Source organism: Myotis yumanensis, unplaced genomic scaffold, assembly GCF_028538775.1.
Source record: "Myotis yumanensis isolate MYYU_CA2020_CCGP unplaced genomic scaffold, mMyoYum1.0.hap1 SCAF_24, whole genome shotgun sequence".
Lineage (NCBI taxonomy): Eukaryota > Metazoa > Chordata > Mammalia > Chiroptera > Vespertilionidae > Myotis > Myotis yumanensis.
The window spans coordinates 4,437,595-4,456,418 of NW_027223775.1; the positions used below are offsets into that span (position 1 = coordinate 4,437,595).

Consider the following 18,824-nt stretch of genomic DNA (forward strand, 5'->3'; position numbering starts at 1 on the left):
GAGAGCATTATGCTAAGTGAAATAAGCCAGTCAGTGAAGGAAAAACACCACATGATCTCATTCACTGATGGGTAATAAGACCATTATAAACTTAAAAAAAAATAAGACTATTGGCTCATGAAAGAGTGCATTCATTCATTCTTTTAAAAACATAATGAGATCTTAATGTTTCCAAATAATACATATAGTTATTAAAAAAGAAAGAACCGTGCTAGCTTTGGCAGCACATATACTAAAACTGGAACAATACAGAGGAGACTAGCATGGCCTCTGTGCAAGGATGACATGCATATTCGTGAATCATTCCATATTTTTTTATATGAAATGCTGAAAGGTATTCTTTAAGAAGAGGAAGAAGAAGGAAAGGTAAAGATAATAATTATGAGCAACAAATATGTATCTATCAACAAGTGAATCTACAAATCAAGTGAATAAAAAATCTGATCATCAGAGTAAACTGGTGAATATAATAGAATTGGGCATAGAGAGGGAGTGGACTGACAATTCTTGCGGGGGTAAAGGGATGTGGGGGGTGTGGGGGGCGTGGGAAGAGACTGGACAAAAATCGTACACCTATGGATGAGGACAGTGGGGTGGTAAGGGCAGAGGGTGGGGTGGGAACTGGGTGGAGGAGAGCTATGGGGGAAAAAGAGGAACCACTGTAATAATCTGAGCAATAAAGAAAAAAAAAATAAATGAAGCAGTGTGTTACTTCTTCATGGCATGCTGCCCTGTTTCCAGTTAGGGAGGGTAAACAATTTACATATTCTCCTTGGAAAACCTAAATGGAAAAAAGGATTGGGGAACCTCCACCAAGGCTGCAAAACAATTGTTGACCTCCTTCCTGTGACATTTTGTATGTCCTCAACCTTGAAAGGAATAGTATAAGTAGGGAAAAAATTGCATACAGAATGATATAAAAGTTTGAAGAAGTCTAAATGTAGGCATCCTTTTGCTTATTTAAATGTCATCAGCACTTTCTGAAGTGGTTACACTAAGATTGAAACAGAGATTACCACTTAAACTGAACCAGTTAGCTTTCCTGACTACACTTCTGAATGGAGTGAACAAAAGTGCCCCTAGATTGTGATATGTATTTTTTTGGAGAACTACTCATGCCCTTTCTCTCCAACTCTTGGACATTTAATGTACCACAAAGGGTATGATCACCCAAACTATGAGTTATCTTGAATCCTCAGTATTTTTATTAGTGAATATAAACAAACATCATGAATGGGAAAGGTTTTTAAAAACTCACCTCTTGGACTGTTGAGTGTATAGTTATCAACAAGACTTCCAACTTCAATTTTAAAAATTACCCCAATAATGTGTGGTTTTTAACATTATTTTTATTGAAACAATGTATGTGAAATTAATTGAAAATTTTGGAAGCTGGGAACTCAACTTTTTAAGGATTTTAAAATCTAGCCTGTCAGATTGCGTGTTGTGGGGAGGAACAAATCATGGATGGTATGGCTCAGTGAGCCCCTTTTTCATTGCCAGCTGGTATGCTCCTGGATTGGTGAAATACTTAATAAAGCCATTTGGACGCCAAATTTACTCAGCTTAATTTTTCCACTGTAGGTTTGTATTGATAACGTATTATGGTGCAGAGAAATACAACAAGACAAACAATACAAAACTTCCCAGCATGAAATAGATCACTTTATATACAATCCCATGGGGAAGTGGACTAGAAAGGAAGATTAAATGAGAAGAAGGAACAGCATAAAAATCCTGACCGTGACAAAGAGCTCCTTCTTGTATTTCTAAACGGATATTTGGGGTATCAAAACCCTAAGCTATTTACATACTTTTAGATATATATTTTTTTGTTGATTTCACAGAGGAAGGGAGAGGGAGAAAGAGTTAGAACCATCAATGGTGAGAGAGAATCATTGATTGGCTGCCTCCTACAAGACATCTACTGGGCTAAGAGCCCACAACATGGGCATGTCCCGGCCTGGGAATTGGACCCCGACCTCCTGGTTCACAGGTCGAAACTCATCCACTGAGCCAAGCAGGCCAGGCTTTGGCTCTTCTTTATTCAGAGTCTTCCCTTTGACATTCGTGTGCTCCAGCTGCCCTATATCCAGCCTGCCTGAGTGCTGTGCAGATTGGTGGACTCTGGGGTACATTCTAGTAGTAAGGAACCTACTATGTGTGCCTTACTCTCCCCGCTTGCTTTCTGATGGCCTAGAGACCCCGCCCACAGGGCCTTCATGTACATGATCCCTGTGCACCAGCAGTCACCTCCTATCCAGGTCCCTTCTGTGCCCATCTTCACAGATGCGGTCTCTATCAGAACAGGCGCTTTCTAATCCTCATTGCCTTGACACTATGCTTTTCTGAATATTTTGATGGAAAAGTCCAGATTCCAATAAAGAATTCTGCTGGATTTCTCAGTTGTGGTCTCTAGAACAAATAAAGCGTCAAGTGCAGGACACTCTGTTTTAGAGGCAACATGCAGCAATGAGTTTTCTTTTGTTTTGTCTTAATATGGTGGGTTTTTAAAATTGATTCTTTAGAGAGAGGTGAATGGAGAGAGACAGACACAGAAGCATGCATTCATGTGAGAGAGAAACAATGTTGGTGGCCTGGGGACTGAACCTGCAACCTGGACATGTGCCCTGGCCAGAAATCAAATCGGTGAACTTTTTGGTGCACGGGAACCTGCCCAGCCACACTGCCAGGGTGCACGGACTTTTATCTTTCTTCCTTATCTTGCATCTGGTGGTTAATAATCACTATCAATGCTAATAGCAGTGGGCGATTCCAGAAGAGGACATGCTGTCAAGTGCTTTACATAAGTTAGCCCCACAGCAGAATCTTCCCACAAGGTAATGGGACATGATCTCTATGTGGGGAGGAATTAACTGCCAGGCCACAGGATGTTTTGCCTATGCCCTTCCTCCCCCCGAACCTGACAATTTTTATGCTTTTCCTCAAATTCCAGAGGTTCTGATTCCCATTCTGGACACTCTTCCCTGTCAAGGTGGGGATGGGAAGACAAGGTGCATGTCAGACAGAGGGACAGGGAGAGGGAGAGGGAATAGGAGAGAGAGAGGAAGAGAAAGAGAGCATTTGCTGTAAGAGATATACATTTTCTGACCCTTGTTCTCTTATCCTCTTTTTTGGGGGGGTGGGGAGCTCACTGTTACAGAAACTTCAGCATTTTCTCTTCCCACTAGAAGAAGCAGAGTGTGCCTGGCCAGTGTGGCACAGTAGGCCTATGCACCAATAGGACATAGTTCAATTCTCAGTTGGACCAGGGGCCAGAGTTTACCCCTGGATCCCCAGGTGGATGTACAGGAGACAGCCAACCAATGGATTTGTCTCATTATTGATGTTTTATCCATCTCTCCCTCTCCCTTCCTCTCTGATCTTATTAAGAAATATACTTAAGAAATGGAAAAATGAGCTCCTACACTGATGGGCCAAGCTAGAAGAGTGGAAGGCAGAAGAAAAAGAAAGGAATGGCAATAAAAAGAGAACAAAGGGCCAGTTGCTGTATGTGACAAGCTAGGAAGCTGCTGACACCCAGCAGAGAGCAGCAAGCACGTGAGTGGCTGGCACTGAATGAGAGGCAGTAGAAGGAGAAAAAGCAGGACTGACTTCCTCACATTTAGGGAGACGTACAGGCAAAGGGAGCCCTGCTCCTGGGCCTGGATGTGCGGCCTTCTCCCTAGGTGCTCCTCTGGCAGGCCACTCAGTGAGCGAACTGAGACAGCCGAGGGCCAGAATGCAGTGGCAGGTGGGCAGGGAGCCTGTTCCTTGCTGGGCAGCTAACTGTCCATTGACTATGGGATCCAAGAGCACACTGGGACATCTCCCTTTCACTTGGTTGTATTGCCCCTCAGGGTGGCCCTCCATACCCCCATCTCCCCGGTGTGACCTTCACCTGTGTCCACTTAAGTGCTCTCTGGGAACTGGCTTGGGTTGTCCACTCTTCAGACCCGGGGCCTGTCACTGGCTCAGCGTTGCTTTACCACCTCCTTGATTGATGAGAAGGAGGATCACGAGGGGAAAGTCTTCTAACATTAGACCATCCTCCACAAAAGGATGTCTTATTCTTAGGACGGGACACAGAACAAAGCAGAGGTTTATGCCAGCTTAGTATTTTGCTGAAAAGAATGTAAATGTATTTACAGGCCACAAGAACTTGAATTCAAGAAGGGGCTGGATGCAGTGAATGACAGGCATGGACATGTGAGGCCATGGCTCTGGCTCCCTGGCAGGCTGATGTCCCTTTCAGTACTGGGGGCCTGACTTGTGCACAGGGAAGCCTGACCATGGAGCGGCGTCAGGCCAGCGATGGAGGCTCCCAGTGGGGAGGAGTGTTTGAGTCCAGGGCCTGGACTAGCTCCCCGTGACGGCCCCAGAGCAGTTGTACCTCAGTGGTGCTCACTGGAAGCCACTTGTTCCAGTCCCTGTGGATGGCCCTTGGGTGTGCTGACCCACTGAACAGTCACAGAGGTGAGTGAGTAGGTACCGGTGCACCAGAAAGAACCACCAAACCAGAAAGGATAAATGGTGATGTGATCTCCTTGACCCAACCTCCACCAGCCTAGTGTCTGCCCATCACGATGCTCATGCCTTCTTACTTGTCCAGTAACTGCAGGTGGGAGAATCAGGTTAACATGTCATAGAGGACACCAGACGGTTAACATCCAGTTCTCTTTATTACTGACAATTATTCACAACCCTTCAAGCAAAGGTAATCCCCGCATCTACCACCCAAGCCTCAATCCCTCCCCATGAGAGATTCAGGTGCATATTTCAAACTCCTTAGGACAAATCTCCCCAAAGAAACCATCGAGTCCCCTGCCAGCATTTCCCCCCCAACCCCGAGTAGTTGTCTGACTGGCTGCTGTGTTCCTGTATGGTACACTTATGTCTGGGCTTCAGTGCCCAAGTGCCCAGATGGGCACCCAGCTAGACACTCAAGCAACAGGATCACAGAATGGGAGTTGGGTCATGGAAGGTTCTACAGCCACAGTGAGGACAGGGGTAAGCACAGAGCCAGACCATGCCGGGCCGCCCCAACTGCTGCAGCATCTGCTTCAGCACGGCATGCATCTGGGCAAGTCGGCCCAGGTTGATGGTGCCGCTCCTTTCCTCGTAACTCTCCAGGGGGGCCGCATAAATCACGCAATACAGCTTGCTCAGCCCGACGATGTGGCGAGGCAGGTCCTCCAGGACGGTCATAGAGATGGGGTTTTCACAGAAACTGAGGGTCATGAGCTGAGAGCAGTGGCTCAGGGCAGGCAGGATGTCCAGGAACTGGGGGTCCATGATCCCACACTCATCCCAGTCCAGGTCCTGGAGAGTGGGGGAGGCTCTCTCTAACAGAAATTGGAGTGACCCAGAACTGATATTGGTCAGGTTGAGCCCACTGAAACTCAGGCTTTTGAGCTGGCTGACATTCAGGTGCTGGGAGAGATGTCTCAAGTCTCTTTCGAAAAGCAGGCAGTTAGTGATGGACAGGGTCTCCAAGGGGGTCTTCAGGCACCTGGGGAGACACAGAGCAGTTACATGTGGGGGATGGACCTGGTGGGCAGAGGCAGGTGAGGATGATCCAGGCCTTCAGGGTGAAGAGGCCCATGTCACCGAAGCCTACAGTGTTCCAGATGATGATCAAACCCAGCATGTTGCACAGTGAAAAGGGACATTCACGTCAGAGCAAATTTGAGTGGAATCTTTCTCCATCTGTTATCTGCTCCGTGACGGATCCAACTGGATGAAACCTCACACACTCCATTTACTCATCATACACCCCCAGCCCAAACACACAGGTGTTGTGAACATAAAGATGGGAGGTAAAGATGGGAGGAGCTCAGAAAGGAGCCTGGCCCAGGGTCTGAAGCAGGAGGCAACCAGTGCATTTTAGTATTGGAGACATGTCCCGAAATGCCTGCAACTCGGGCTTCCTTCCAGCCACAGCCTAGACCCCTGTCACCATCATCTCTTAGCCCAATGAGGCCTCTGGCAGATGTGCAGAAAGGGCTAACCTGGGCACAGTCAGGCAACATCCAGCGAGGGCCGCCACCCTCCAGGAACTTAGATCACTGCATTGTCCACAAACCACCTATCCCATTTCGTAATGCCTCCCTCCAGAATCCTGCATTTACCAGGCATTCTGTTTGCGAGAGCCTATGGCAACCCTTGGCAGACAGGTGATTGAGGCAGGTTTGGAGTGAAAGGCTGCCATGGCCAAATCTCTAAGTGCGGAACTTAAGCCCTGAAACCGCACCTTTGATTGGCTTTCCCCTAGTCATTGCAATCCTCACTTGTTTCTATTGCATCATCTTCCCTTAGACACCACTCAGAAGGATTCCCAAAGCTACCATCCCCTGTCCCGAAGCCTCCATTACGCCAATTCCTAGCAAGGAGTCTCTTTACTAGCCTCTGTCCTAGTGCATACGTCCTACCTTTGTCTGGGGGGTTATGACACAACATGCAAGGAGACAGAGCAGTGAACAAGACACTGACTGTGTGGACCGCCTAGTGGCTCAGGCACTCTAGCACTGCTGAGGGACGGCACACGGGAGAGCCCGTCACTGTGCGCTGAAATGGAAAGGGACTCGCTCTGGTCGGCAGGGAAACCTCGCCACCCCTCACCTGAGGATCTCGTCCAGGCGGCCTTTGAGGATGGAGACATCGTCCAAATAGAGCTCCTGGAGGTGGGGCAGGCTGAGGAACTGAGAGGAGACCAGGCTGACACACTGCTCCTCCTGCTCCAAGGTGGTGTGAGAAGACGTAAAGACGTGGGAGAGCAGGAACCGGCGCAGATTGCCCATCTGGCCCAGGTAAGGAGCGAACTTCCTCAGAGTGGACAGCTTCCAGGTACAGTTTACCTCCAAATCCTGGACAGAGTCCAGCTGCACCATATCCAGGATGTTAATGTTTTGCTTTGACATCGCAAACACCTTCAGCTTCTTACAGCAAAGGTGCAGCAAACCTCTCCTCTAGCTGACTTTCTTAATCAGGTAGCTGAGGGACTCATCAAGGACACCTTTCTTGAGGCAAAGGTCTACTAACACCTCCACGGGGGCCAAGGGTGAATTTGGCCTGGCCGTTAAGCTGTGCACTTTCCCCCTCTTCCTCCTGGGCTGTGGGGCCTCAGGCTCCAGCAGTGAGCACACATGGGCTCTGGTTCCGGCCCACACGATCCAGAACTCCTGATGAACTCTCTTCTGTAAATTAAGCACCTGCAGTATCCATCTCCTGTGGAGAAAATAGGAGATCTGCTGGGGTGCATTAAGATAACAAGGAATAAGACCATGAGTCTAGGAATCTGGGCAGCTGGGCCAGACACCTGAATGGACTTTGACTCCATGGCCCAGGAATCAGCTGCTCCTGGTGCTACTGGGGTCCTTCATGGTCCCCATTCCTGGTACCTTTAGGTGCCACCAGGAAGGAGTGGGCTCGTGTCCCTTGGGTCACCCTCGGCATCTTCATCAGCCCTATATATCCGAAGCCTGTTCCCAGAATGACCCCAGCAGTGGCTCCAAGGCCTCCCTCAGCTCTCCCTTTGGCCCTGCACACTCCCGGATCCCAGCTGTAACTGCTCAGATCCCCAGGGTGCTACCAGGCTACTGGATCCCCTGTACCTGGGTCGAGTCTCCTGGGCAAGCAGGGCATCGAGTCCCTCCAGCACAGCCTGCAAGATATCCTGGTGAGGCTGCCGATGGTTCATCAGGGCCCCCAGAGGGAGGCAGGGGAAGGGCCAAGCCTGCACCATGGCCTTCAGGACTTTGCTGTGCTTCCCAGCGAAGGCTGCCATGAACAGAGGTGGGAAGAGCTTCACAGGAAGCCACTCCAGAGCAGCGATGGCCGAGGCTTCATCCCTCAGCACGCTCTGACATGCCAGTTCCAGGAGTCTGCGTGGAGCCGGGAGGCTCATCCCCATGAAGCTGCTATGAAAGAGATCCTGGGAGACAGCCGGGAGCAAGGCATCTTGTCAGGCTGAGCATGAGCAACCCCCGGCCTTCTCCCTTCAGAGGGACCAGCTGAGGGCCAAAGGCACTGCTCCGGCAACAACTGGAGCGCCCCCAATTTACCACAACCCCGTTTTCTGCTTAGGGGCCGCAAAGCCACTCAGCCCTGCCTCTCCTCTGACACTGGCAGGACAAGAACCAGGCACCAAGGAGGGGTGAGATGACCACTGGACCCCTCCCACATCTACCCACTGGCTAGCTGGAATTCTGCTGTGCAGTGAGTCCTGGGAAACCAGAGAGATGATCCCAACCTTTCCAGGGAAAACGTTTCTGAGGATCACTGAAGGGCTGAAAACACCTGGAGTAGGGAGCAGCCTGTGGCCCAGGACTGCCTCTTGCTAAGTTCCAGGAAATAAAATAGATGGGGAAGATTAAGGAACACCCACACAATGGGTACCATTGAGGCCTTTGACACCTTTTAAATGAGGAATCCTAAAAGCAGCACAAACGTTTTCTAAAGCATGGGGGAGCTGCAGGTGAGAAAAATAACCATTAATTCCAACATGTACATTTTATTGTGTGCCCCTTCTATGAATATTAGAATGACCACTTTATCCATGACAACAGAGGGCTCACATGTCACAAGTAAGGCTCCTCTCAATAAGAGACTGCAAGCCCTGGTCAGTGTTGCTCAGTGCGGTGAGCATCCTCCCATGCCCCCAAAGGTCACTTGAGGGCTCCATTCCTAACCCCCGTTACGGGGTGGGCAGGAGCCAGCTGATGGATGTTTCTCACATCAATGTTTCTCTCTCTCTCCCTCCCCCCACCCCCTTCCTCTCTTTCTAAACATCAATTGGCTGTTATGAAAGACTTTCCATTAAGACCTGTTTTCACACACACAGCCCGGCCGCTAAAAACTACAAAAAGGATTTTGCCACGTTGGCCTACAATAGGCTCCTTAGAAACACTCGACTTTCAGACACAGGGGAAACTTGCCCTGTGAACCTCTATGCATGGCAAACATCAAAACAGAAATCAAAACGTTTTGCATTAAGGCAAACCTGCACCCAGAGGCAAAGGCAAAGTCTGCTCATTTGTAAGGAAGAAAGGACAAATCTCTGGGTTCTTGGCCTGCAGGTCCTTGCGGACCACCTTAGGCTCCTGACTCACCAGAGCGGCATGGCGCAGGGAGCCCTGCACCATGGGCATTGACTCTCATGCTCTAGCCTCTGTTCCCACCTTGGCCTCCTTGGAAGCCATTATACCCCGTCTGACCACACCTTCCTTTTGAGGTCCTAGCTGAAATGGCTACTTCCACCTGAGAGCAGAACCTTAGTCCTGGATCTCCAGGCGTTTAACCCTGATGGGGTTTTGCACTCTCCACACCTCCAGCTGAACCCCAGGTCCATGCATGAAAGGAAAAGAAAAGGAAACCAAACTGGAAGTAGACTTGATGGGGGTGTTGGTGCCACATCAAAATTCCCTAATGTTCCCGTTAACACACCTTTAGGGAGACAGTGGTATCATCTCAAGAGAGAAAGAATTGCAATGCAACAGTATTGAGGACCAAGCAGTCCCTGAGACTTGATGTTACCTAAAATTGCAAATCCTGTGCCCATTCCATCAGGAACAGAGGGACAGTTGGTCTTCCAGGTTTTGAGGAGCAAGCCTTCCCCAGAGGAGGTCCGGCCAAAATCACGTCTAGGGGCTGATCAGGAGAAGGGAGGGGCTGCACGTTTGTAATGGGACCAAGGGAATTACCCAGGACAAGGTGAACATTTGGGAAACTCAAAGACTCTGACTGCATAAACTTGAGAACTTAAAAGGCTAGCAGTGAAGGAGGAAACTGGGTGGACCCCTTAAACCCAAGCTGACGGGGAGTATAGGCAGGAGATTCTGTCACCCTCCCTCTGTGGATGTAAAGGGCATTTCCTGCCAGAAGAACCAGATCAGCTCAGCAAACTGGCTTGAGAAAATTAAATGTGAAAACGTGGGTTGTGGAGAGGCCAGAGGAGGGGTGTGGCAGCTCAACCTGGAATGTGACTTATCCAATTCTGAAAGCCACTGAGGGGTGAGAGTCGTGGGCTCTTTGGAATCTTGGAGCCACAGAGAAAAATAAATGTGGGCCAAAAGACCTGTGTATCCTTATCAAGGAGCTGCGACAGAGGGCATTCTCTTTAGCTCAGGCATCCCCTTCCACATCCCAACCTTTCACAGGCAGCAGGTTAGTCCCAGCCAAGTTCCAGGGACTAACATGATTGCCAAAGTCTAAATAACTAAGGTTTGCTCAACCCCAGGGAACAATCCATGCAAATTTGGCTTCAAAAAGCTCCTTCTGGGCCCACGCGTAAAACTCTCACTCAGATTGTGAGGGAAGATGTCCTCCCTCAGGATTAAGCTCAGTGCACAGATACACCTTCCCCTTCAGAAGATCTGAAGCTGTACTTGGCATGTAAGGATCTGCCATAGTTTGGGATATCCCCATGCTGTACTGGGTCACACATCGGATCTTTTGAAATTGAGGGAGAGACAGACAGAGGGAGAGAGAGTGGGGGTGTGGGGGCGACAGAGAGAGAGAGAGACAGAGGCAAAGAGGAGCAACTTTTCTGCTCTTGTCTACCCCCTGCATTGTGATGCCCAAACAACTCTCATGTTCCAGGCAGAGGGACCACGTGACAGATTACCACAGTGGTGTTGACCAGAAAATTCCACACTGGCTGTTTAGGTTTCTGGAAGAGGTTCAAACTGTAATGAGGTCAGCATTTGAGTCTAGACTTGGTATCATGGGCTTTTAGCCTGAGGGTGCCACCTGGGGTCTGAGATTTTCTCTTTAACACAGACATTATATGCACCAGGCGGAAACTGGAAAACTGTAGGAGCCCAAGCTCAGGCAGCCTCTATGAGATCCCAGTGTCCAGGAGATACAAGGAGGTAGTAGGAACCAGTAAGAATGACCTAGAAACAAAGTCTGAGGCGAACATGCCTTCTTCATGAGCAAGAAACACTCCTCTATCCACGCCCACCCAGGGCATGTGCTATGGCACGGGGGGCAGGAGAACTTCCTGCCCAGTATTGGACAGGCCCCGCCGAGTCCCAGGACCCACACATGATTTGGGGGATGTTTTCACCACATCCTGGTCACCTGCCACCTGCTCTCATCATGGCCCTCACTTATGTACAGGACACAGTAGCCTCTGAGCCCATGAGGAGGGCCGTCCTCTGCAACCGCCTTCTCCAGTCACAAAATTCCTACTGCGATCCCAGGTCATCTGCCCTTGGGACCTTTTTTTGAAGGAAGGGGGTCCTTAGAATGTGCTCCAAGTCTGGGACCCTCTTTATGCATCCCTGGAATGTCAGTCAGCCCATCATGAACCTGATGCTGGGGACACCCACTGATAAGAGAAACCATGAGTTCTCCCCAATTCTTCTGAGCTGCTTTGGAGAACATGACAAGCTACATTGTACAGAAGGAAAATCAATATCCAAGCTGCCTTTCTGGATCCAAAGAGGCACCAAAGAGGCAGGAGGATGCCCTTCCTGGGATCCACAGCAAGCCCTGCCTCTGTGGGCCTTCAGAGGCCCCGGGGACCAGTCCCCATGCATGGGCTTTCCCATCGTCCGCTCTCTGAACCCAGCCTTTGAGCAGACACCCTTCCACCTGGTTTCTTTCCCTCCGCAGTCAGACCTCTTCTTATCCTGACATATTTAGTCCTCTGTGCCTTTTTCAAACTCACAAGTCTCTGCTGGCACTACCTGCCTTGCCTCTGCCCAACCAGACCTGGTTTCACTTCAGCCCCAATGACATCTAGACCTAAACAAGGGATTGCCCCTTCTCCCTCCTCCCCAAGGAGAACATGTGAGCATCCAGGACATGCCTGGGTCTAGCCATTTAATGCTAAGGGCGGTGCAGGAGGGCTGGCAGGAGGTACTGGCACAGAGTGGACATGTTATCTGGGATGTCCTGGGGTCAGCTGATGCTCGCCTGCCAAAGACAGACTCCTCTCCTCTCTCTCTTCAATCCTGGATTTACTTAAGAACATTCACTGAGTGCCTAAGGTGCATCCACTGCTATTCCGGGTGATCTGCAGGGACACCTCATGAGAATGTCATGGTCTTCCTCAGAGTATCTCTGAGGCATGAACCCTCACTGACTGAGCAGACAAACAATAAAACAAAACAACTGGGCTGGAAAATGAGCAAGTCACAGGCTGCTCTTGCTTTGCACTGTAGAGCTCGCCACACAGAATGGTACCTCCAGCTAATACCCTGCCCAGCAATCCTAATAACCACAGGAAAAGTTGTTTTTTTCAATGGCCATTACACATTTTTATCACAACATTAAAAACTCTGTTATAAACATACCATACATGTAAATAAATAAAGTAGTAAAATCACTACTTAGCACCCTGTGATTTTAAATGTTTCAGAATTAAAAACTGACATGAGCCTTTGCAAACTATTTCAAGAGTAGTTTAAACATGGCTTGCGGGTCTTCTGCTCATACAACTTTCCACACAGCGTGAGAATCTTTTCCATGCCCTGCTGAACTGTCACATTGCTTTCTAGGTTTGGATAAGCTTCCCAGGTCCCATCCTTCCTGCTGCCGACGTGGGCACCTGTCTCTGGGAGAGTTCCTTTAGTGTGAAGCTCTTTGCCCTCATGGCTTGCCCTGGGACCTCTCCATCCTTTTTTTGGTCACAACCATGTTCCTCATTTACACTTCTCCGGGAGCTGGCCATTGTGAACCTGAAGCTGGGTTCTGAGTCACGATGATGAGCAAAAGTAATTCCTCATGTTTGGCAGAATTTAAGAAATTACGGAAGCATTTCACTTTCCAAGTCGCATTACTTCTCTCTCCAGACAACAGACCTTGGCAGGGGCCATAAATTGACTTCCTTCTCCCTGTGCGGCAACTGAGGCCTGAGTCAGTCGCCTGCGCTCATATCGCTGAGTGGGTCATGGGAAGGTGACACAAGAAGAAGGCCCTGGTTCCTGGTGTAAGGCTCCCATGGCCATCACCAGGGCCAGCCTGATGGGAGTGTGCCTAGAGAAATCACCAGAGAATGGGAACATGCCACTCTCTGTGTGGCAGCGGTGGACACGACCAGGGTCATGGGCAGAGAGCAGGAGTGTCCATTTAGGTGACAATCACCCACCACAATCCAGGTGCTCGGCAGGTCCGTGCTCAGCCATGGTGTATGGACCCGGTCAGGTCTTCAGGAGGATGGGGGAGGCGATGGCGTGATATTCCCAGGGAGAACTAGGAATGATCTGCAAGTATGTAAATTTACTGATGAGGTGTCACCCATAAGATCTGGGTAGCAATTGTGCATGGAGGCCCCTCCCACAGCTGAGGGAAAGGGGAAGAGAGGGGTGGGGAACCCAGCCCAGCACTGGGGCCACAGGAGGCATAGCTCCAGGGTGTCTCCCTCTTGGCCTGAGCTCCGCTATGCCCCTCTGCCTCCTCCTCTGCACAGGTGGATCACACTAAGGAGGGAACCTTCCGGCAGCCCAGGGCTGACAATTCTCTCTGCCCCAAACTACTGTGCAGTCATGGCCTTGACCTCTCCTCTCAGGGTCCTGGGACCAGTATGTCCTGAAATAGCCACTCTCGATGGGGCTGAGACACTAGTAACAGGAGGGGTTACCACCAGGTGACCTTAGTACCAGCAGCATCTGTGTGAGGCCTGATCCTCCCAATGCATGAGGGCGAGGTCTCTCCATCCCCATTCTCTAGCTCCCAGGCCTCCCAGACCTCCTTGGGCGGTAGCCAGGGGACAGGTTGTGTACTACTGTTATTTTGTTTCAAGAACCATCCCTTATCCTCAGTGGTCAAGCTCAGTGGAAGAGACCAAAACTTACCTGACACCAAACACCAGTTAAGTCTGTGGGCTCTCATGCCAGCCCTGCTCTGAGCAGAGTTGCTGAACACGGGGTCCCTAATACACTACAGCTTCTTGTCTCGTGCTCGCTCTCTTTTACCCCATGAAAAGGCAGGAGAACAAATGATTTTGGGGGGACAGGACCTGAGAATACAACGGCTGCTCCTGTTTCTGCTCCCCCAGAAGGGGCCTGAGGATGCAGATCCCACCTATTTCCCTGGTGATGAGAATGGAAGAGGTGCAGTGCTTCTCTAGACACCCAAGGCGGCTCCCGTAACTAGCTCACCTGAAGATGTCTTCCTTCCATGCTGGTTTCAGCTCAGAATGGCCTCACGCCCTCCAGTACTTGGTTGCCCTGGTGGCCCATGGTCTCAGTCACCTGTGTCAACCCAGGTCAGAGTAAGCACCAAATGGTCCCCAAACAAGGAAACAGCATTTTGACGCACATACGTAGGAAGCCATGGGCTCCTGTGAAAATCTTTGAGAACACCGTGGAGGAATCTGAAAACAGGAGACGTGCCCTGGCTGGTTGGGCACACAGGTATCCAACCAAGGGCTGAACGACCCAGCAGAAGATAGTCGGACTTCCTCCTTTTCATCTGCAGACCTCTGGTCACTGCATTGCACCGATCCAGCACGCAAGTCCCATGAGCCTGCTGCAAGGCACAACATGCAGGCATCCGGTCCTCACGGTAGTGCCGCTCCAGCACGAGGACCCCCTCAGCCCACTGCCCCAGTAGACGATACTTGGGCACCTTTGTAAGCAGGCATTGGGCTTCCAATTCCAACTATGGATGCTCATCCCCCAAAGCAGAAAATGGGACTTCTCCCTACACGGGCCAGTGGCACAGCACAATCACTCTGATCCAGTGTGTGGGCCCCACAAGCACACACCCCTTGCAGACAGCTCCTGGGCCCTTCTGTGTGCTATCACTGGGCATGTGCCTTTCCAACCAAGGGTGCATGGCTCCCTCAGTAGGATCCACGGGACCCCTCCTCCCCCCGCCCGGCTACCTACCTCTGGACAGTCTGCTGCTGGATCCTAAACTCCTTCGTGATTCAGAGAGGGAAATCACTTTGGCCAGAGTCCCACTGCCTCAACCACAAACTAAGAGATACCCGCCTCCACACACTCATGGGCACCAGGCCCTCATAGTGAGCTTCAGAGTAACGCTAATCCAGCGATGGTCACACCACACCGGCTAAAGTCACAGTTCCTGAGCCGCAGGCCCCAAGACTCTTTCATCCCAGGCAATGGTTTTTGGGAACAAACAGTGAGCACATACCAGTGAGACCTCAGACAACCTTTTACACAAGAGCCGGAACAATAATCACATCCAAAACACCTTGCAAAACAATGCTGGGGGTGAGTCACATTGCTAACCCGTGATAACACTTCATCCACAAAGAAGAAACTAACAGTCAAGACCCAACTACCCCAAGAGAACCCAAATAGCTCAAGTAGGGAGCTCTGCTAGATTACCAATCCCAGAAGACCTGAGAGATCACACCAGTAGAAACACCCGCAAAAGAACCTGGGTGGCAAAGCAGTTGAATCTAGCACACAGGTACAATACAGATGTTACAACAAAACATAGGGAGACAAAAAAGCAATCCGCAAAGGAATGAATAAAGTGCAATCAACAGAAAAGGAGTTAAATGAAATGGAGGCAACTAACATGTCAGATGAAGAAAGTTTAAAATGCAAGAGGAGAGCCTATGGGAGCTTTGGAACAACACCCAACAAAACAACATCCACATAATAAGGATACCAGAACTACTATAGGAGACGAAGTGAAGCAAGGAATAGAAAACATGTTGGAAGAGATAATGACAGAAAACTTCCCTGATATTGGCCAGAAAATAACTATGCAAGTGCAAGAACCACATAGAGTCCCAAACAAGATGAACCCAAAAAGACCAACACCAATCCACATCATAATTAAACATCAATGCCAAAGTAAGAATCATAAAGGCTGTCAGAGAAAGACAAAAAGTTACCCACAAGGGATCTCCCATTAGAATATCAACTGATATCTCAACAGAAACATACCAGGCCAGAAGGGGATGGAATAAAATATACAAAATGATGTGAAACAAGGGACTGAATCCATACCCAGCAAGTCTATCATTCAAAATTGAAGATGGAATCTGGAGATTCACAGACAAAAAAAGGGCTAAGAGAGTTTATTAACACCAAGCCAGCAATGCAAGAAATGCTAAAAGGACTGATGTAAAAAAGAAGAAACAGAAAGGCAAGATGAAAGAAAAATATAAGAATAAAAATGATGACAAACAAGTACATTTCAATAATAACATTAAATGTAAATGGACTAAATGCTCCAATCAAAAGACATAAGGTAGGTGAATGGATAAGAAAACATGACCCACCTCAGAGCAAAGGATTCACACAGACTGATAGTGAAGGGATGGAAAATAAAAGTGTTTCAGGTAAATGGAAATGAGAGAAAAGCTGGGGTGGCAATGCTTATATCTGACAAAATAGAACTCAAAGTGAAGGCCATAACAAGAGATAAGGAAGGCCACTGCATAATACTAAAGGGGGCAATTCAACAAGAAGATATAACTCTGGTAAACATATATGCACCCAATACAGGAGCACCCAAACACATAAAATACATACTTCTGGAAGGTACCAAGGGACAGATAGCAATATAGCCATAGTCAGGGACTTTAATACCCCATTGACACCACTGGATAAATCCCCTAAACAAAAAACCTCCAAAGAAACAGCAATCCTAAATGACTCTCCAGTTCAGATGGACTTGACATCTTCAGAATATTTTATCCCAAAGCTACCGAATATACATACTTCTCCAGTGCACATGGGACATTTTCAAAGACAGACTACAGATTAGGACACAGGCAACGTCTCTTCAAATTCAAGAGCATAGAAATCATAATAAGCATCTTCTCAGGTCACAATGGCATAAAACTAGAAATCAACTGCAATAAAAACAATGAAAAAATCAAACACTTGGAGGCTAAATAGCATGCTATTAAACAATGGTTGGGTTACCAAAGAGATCAAAGAAGAAATAAAAAGCATCCTGGAAACAAATGACAATGTAAACACACAATCCAAAATCTATGGGACACAATGAGAGCAGTCCTGAGAGGGAAGTTCATAGCTCTACAGGCCTACCTCCAAAAACAAGAAAAAAATGGTAATGAAATATCTAACCTTGCAACTTAATCAATTAGAAAGAGAGCAACAAGGAATGCCCAAAGTACTCAGAAAGAAGTAGATAATAAAGATCAGAGCAGAAATGAACAACAAATAGACCAAAAAAATAATACAAAAGAACAATGAAATCAAGGGCCGGTTCTTTGAATGGATAAACAACAATGATGAACAGCTAGCCAGGCTCACCAAGAAACAAAGAGAGATGACCCAAATAAACAAAATCATAAATGAAAGAGGTGAAGTAACAAATGACCCCACAGATATACAAAGGATTGTAAGAAATTACAACAAACAACTCTACTCCAACAAACTGGACAACCTCTGTAGCTGGACATCTGTAAACAAGGATCTGAAGTCCTGCCATGAAGAAGTGAATGTTCTATCAGGAGCACAGTGTGACTTGCGAGTCACGCTGGGTCAACATGACACACAATCTTGAGTTCCAGAAACATTTACCTCCCTGAGAAAGGCTACGATTAAATAGTCGTGGGTGTAGAACAGAAAGAGAGGACACAGCTGCAAGTCATCCTCAATATGCTATTGGAATAATATAGAACAAAACAAGATTTAATTGATTAACTGATGATGCACTGACCTTGTACCAAACCCCAATAAAAACGATGGTGAGAGTGCAAAGTTTGATACATGCCTGAGCGAGATGTAGCCCTCTGTCCAGCATCAATCATCCTGTGTGCTCGTCTTACCTCTGTGTCTTCAGTTCATTAAACATCGCTCAACACTTGGTGCCCAAACAGGGACCTTATGGTAAGCACGGAGAATGCACAGGACTGAGAGGGAAAAAGTCTGCAACAGTTTATGCAAAACTTTCAGCAAGCCAGGCAGCGCATGGGGGAACTCCCCAATGGCAGAGAGTCAATAGATGAATATGACTGCTCCGTTCACTGCTTAAAAGCACTGGGGTTAGTGTGTCTCAAGACACTTTTAGGAAATTAGCTAGAGAAATAGAAAGGCATTGTTATTGGTTTGAGCCGACAGGCAGAATCAGTTAAATCTAAAGGTTTGGAATCAGAATGTTCGTGCACTACGGCACACTCATCAGAATGGAGATCCTATGGGACATGAAGTTTGGTCCTCGTGTGCTTTGATTACTATGGCTCTTAAACCTTTGCAGTCAAAATCAGATTATAAGGCTACTCCAGTTAAAATTACTAGCTCTCCTTCTCACTCTGCTTGTGAAACTGATAAAGACATGCCTAATAGACCATTACCTTCTTTGCCTCATGAAAATAATACGGAGCAAAAAAGGAAAGATTTTGGACAGAAGTTGAAGGGATATGAAGATATAGAAGAGACTGATAAAGAGGGCATCCACGATTTGTCAGAAAGGGAAACTAGTAGCACTGATTCTAGTGGTAGCGAACGGAAGAGATTTAAAAAGAAAAGCAAAACAAGGGATGATGAACAAGAGTTATTAAAAGATTTGCTGATTCATATGAAGGCTTTAATATGTTGGTATCCCACCGCCTCATGTTAAACCCACTAATAAGTTACAGGAATTAATCAAAAATGCTTTTCCAGTTCAACAGCCACTGTGGAAAGAGCCCAGAGTAACTCCCACGGCTCCTCCTCCAGACCCACCACATTATTCCACAGGGGCACATAGGCAATTCCAGCTGCCCTTGCCTACTGAAATAAACAATATATTATTAGATTGAGAACCTGGAGATGAGATTGTTCCTCCCACGTGGAGAAGAGATGATGATTTCCTTGCATTTCCGATACAGAGACAGCAAATGCCACAGGATCTGCAACAATATCCCCAATATCCAAATG

The 18,824-nt window shown here is 48.1% G+C and overlaps 1 non-coding gene and 1 pseudogene across 1 annotated transcript; one reads left to right on the plus strand and one right to left on the minus strand.

The window, feature by feature from the left end:
- The first annotated feature begins 208 nt into the window (after positions 1 to 208).
- LOC139000680 (U6 spliceosomal RNA) lies at positions 209 to 315 on the plus strand. The gene has a single exon (XR_011469674.1). It is a non-coding gene; the product is annotated as a U6 spliceosomal RNA (small nuclear RNA).
- A 4,641-nt stretch (positions 316 to 4,956) lies between these two features.
- On the minus strand, positions 4,957 to 7,924 carry LOC139000609 (melanoma antigen preferentially expressed in tumors-like; annotated as a pseudogene).
- Positions 7,925 to 18,824: the final 10,900 nt, after the last annotated feature.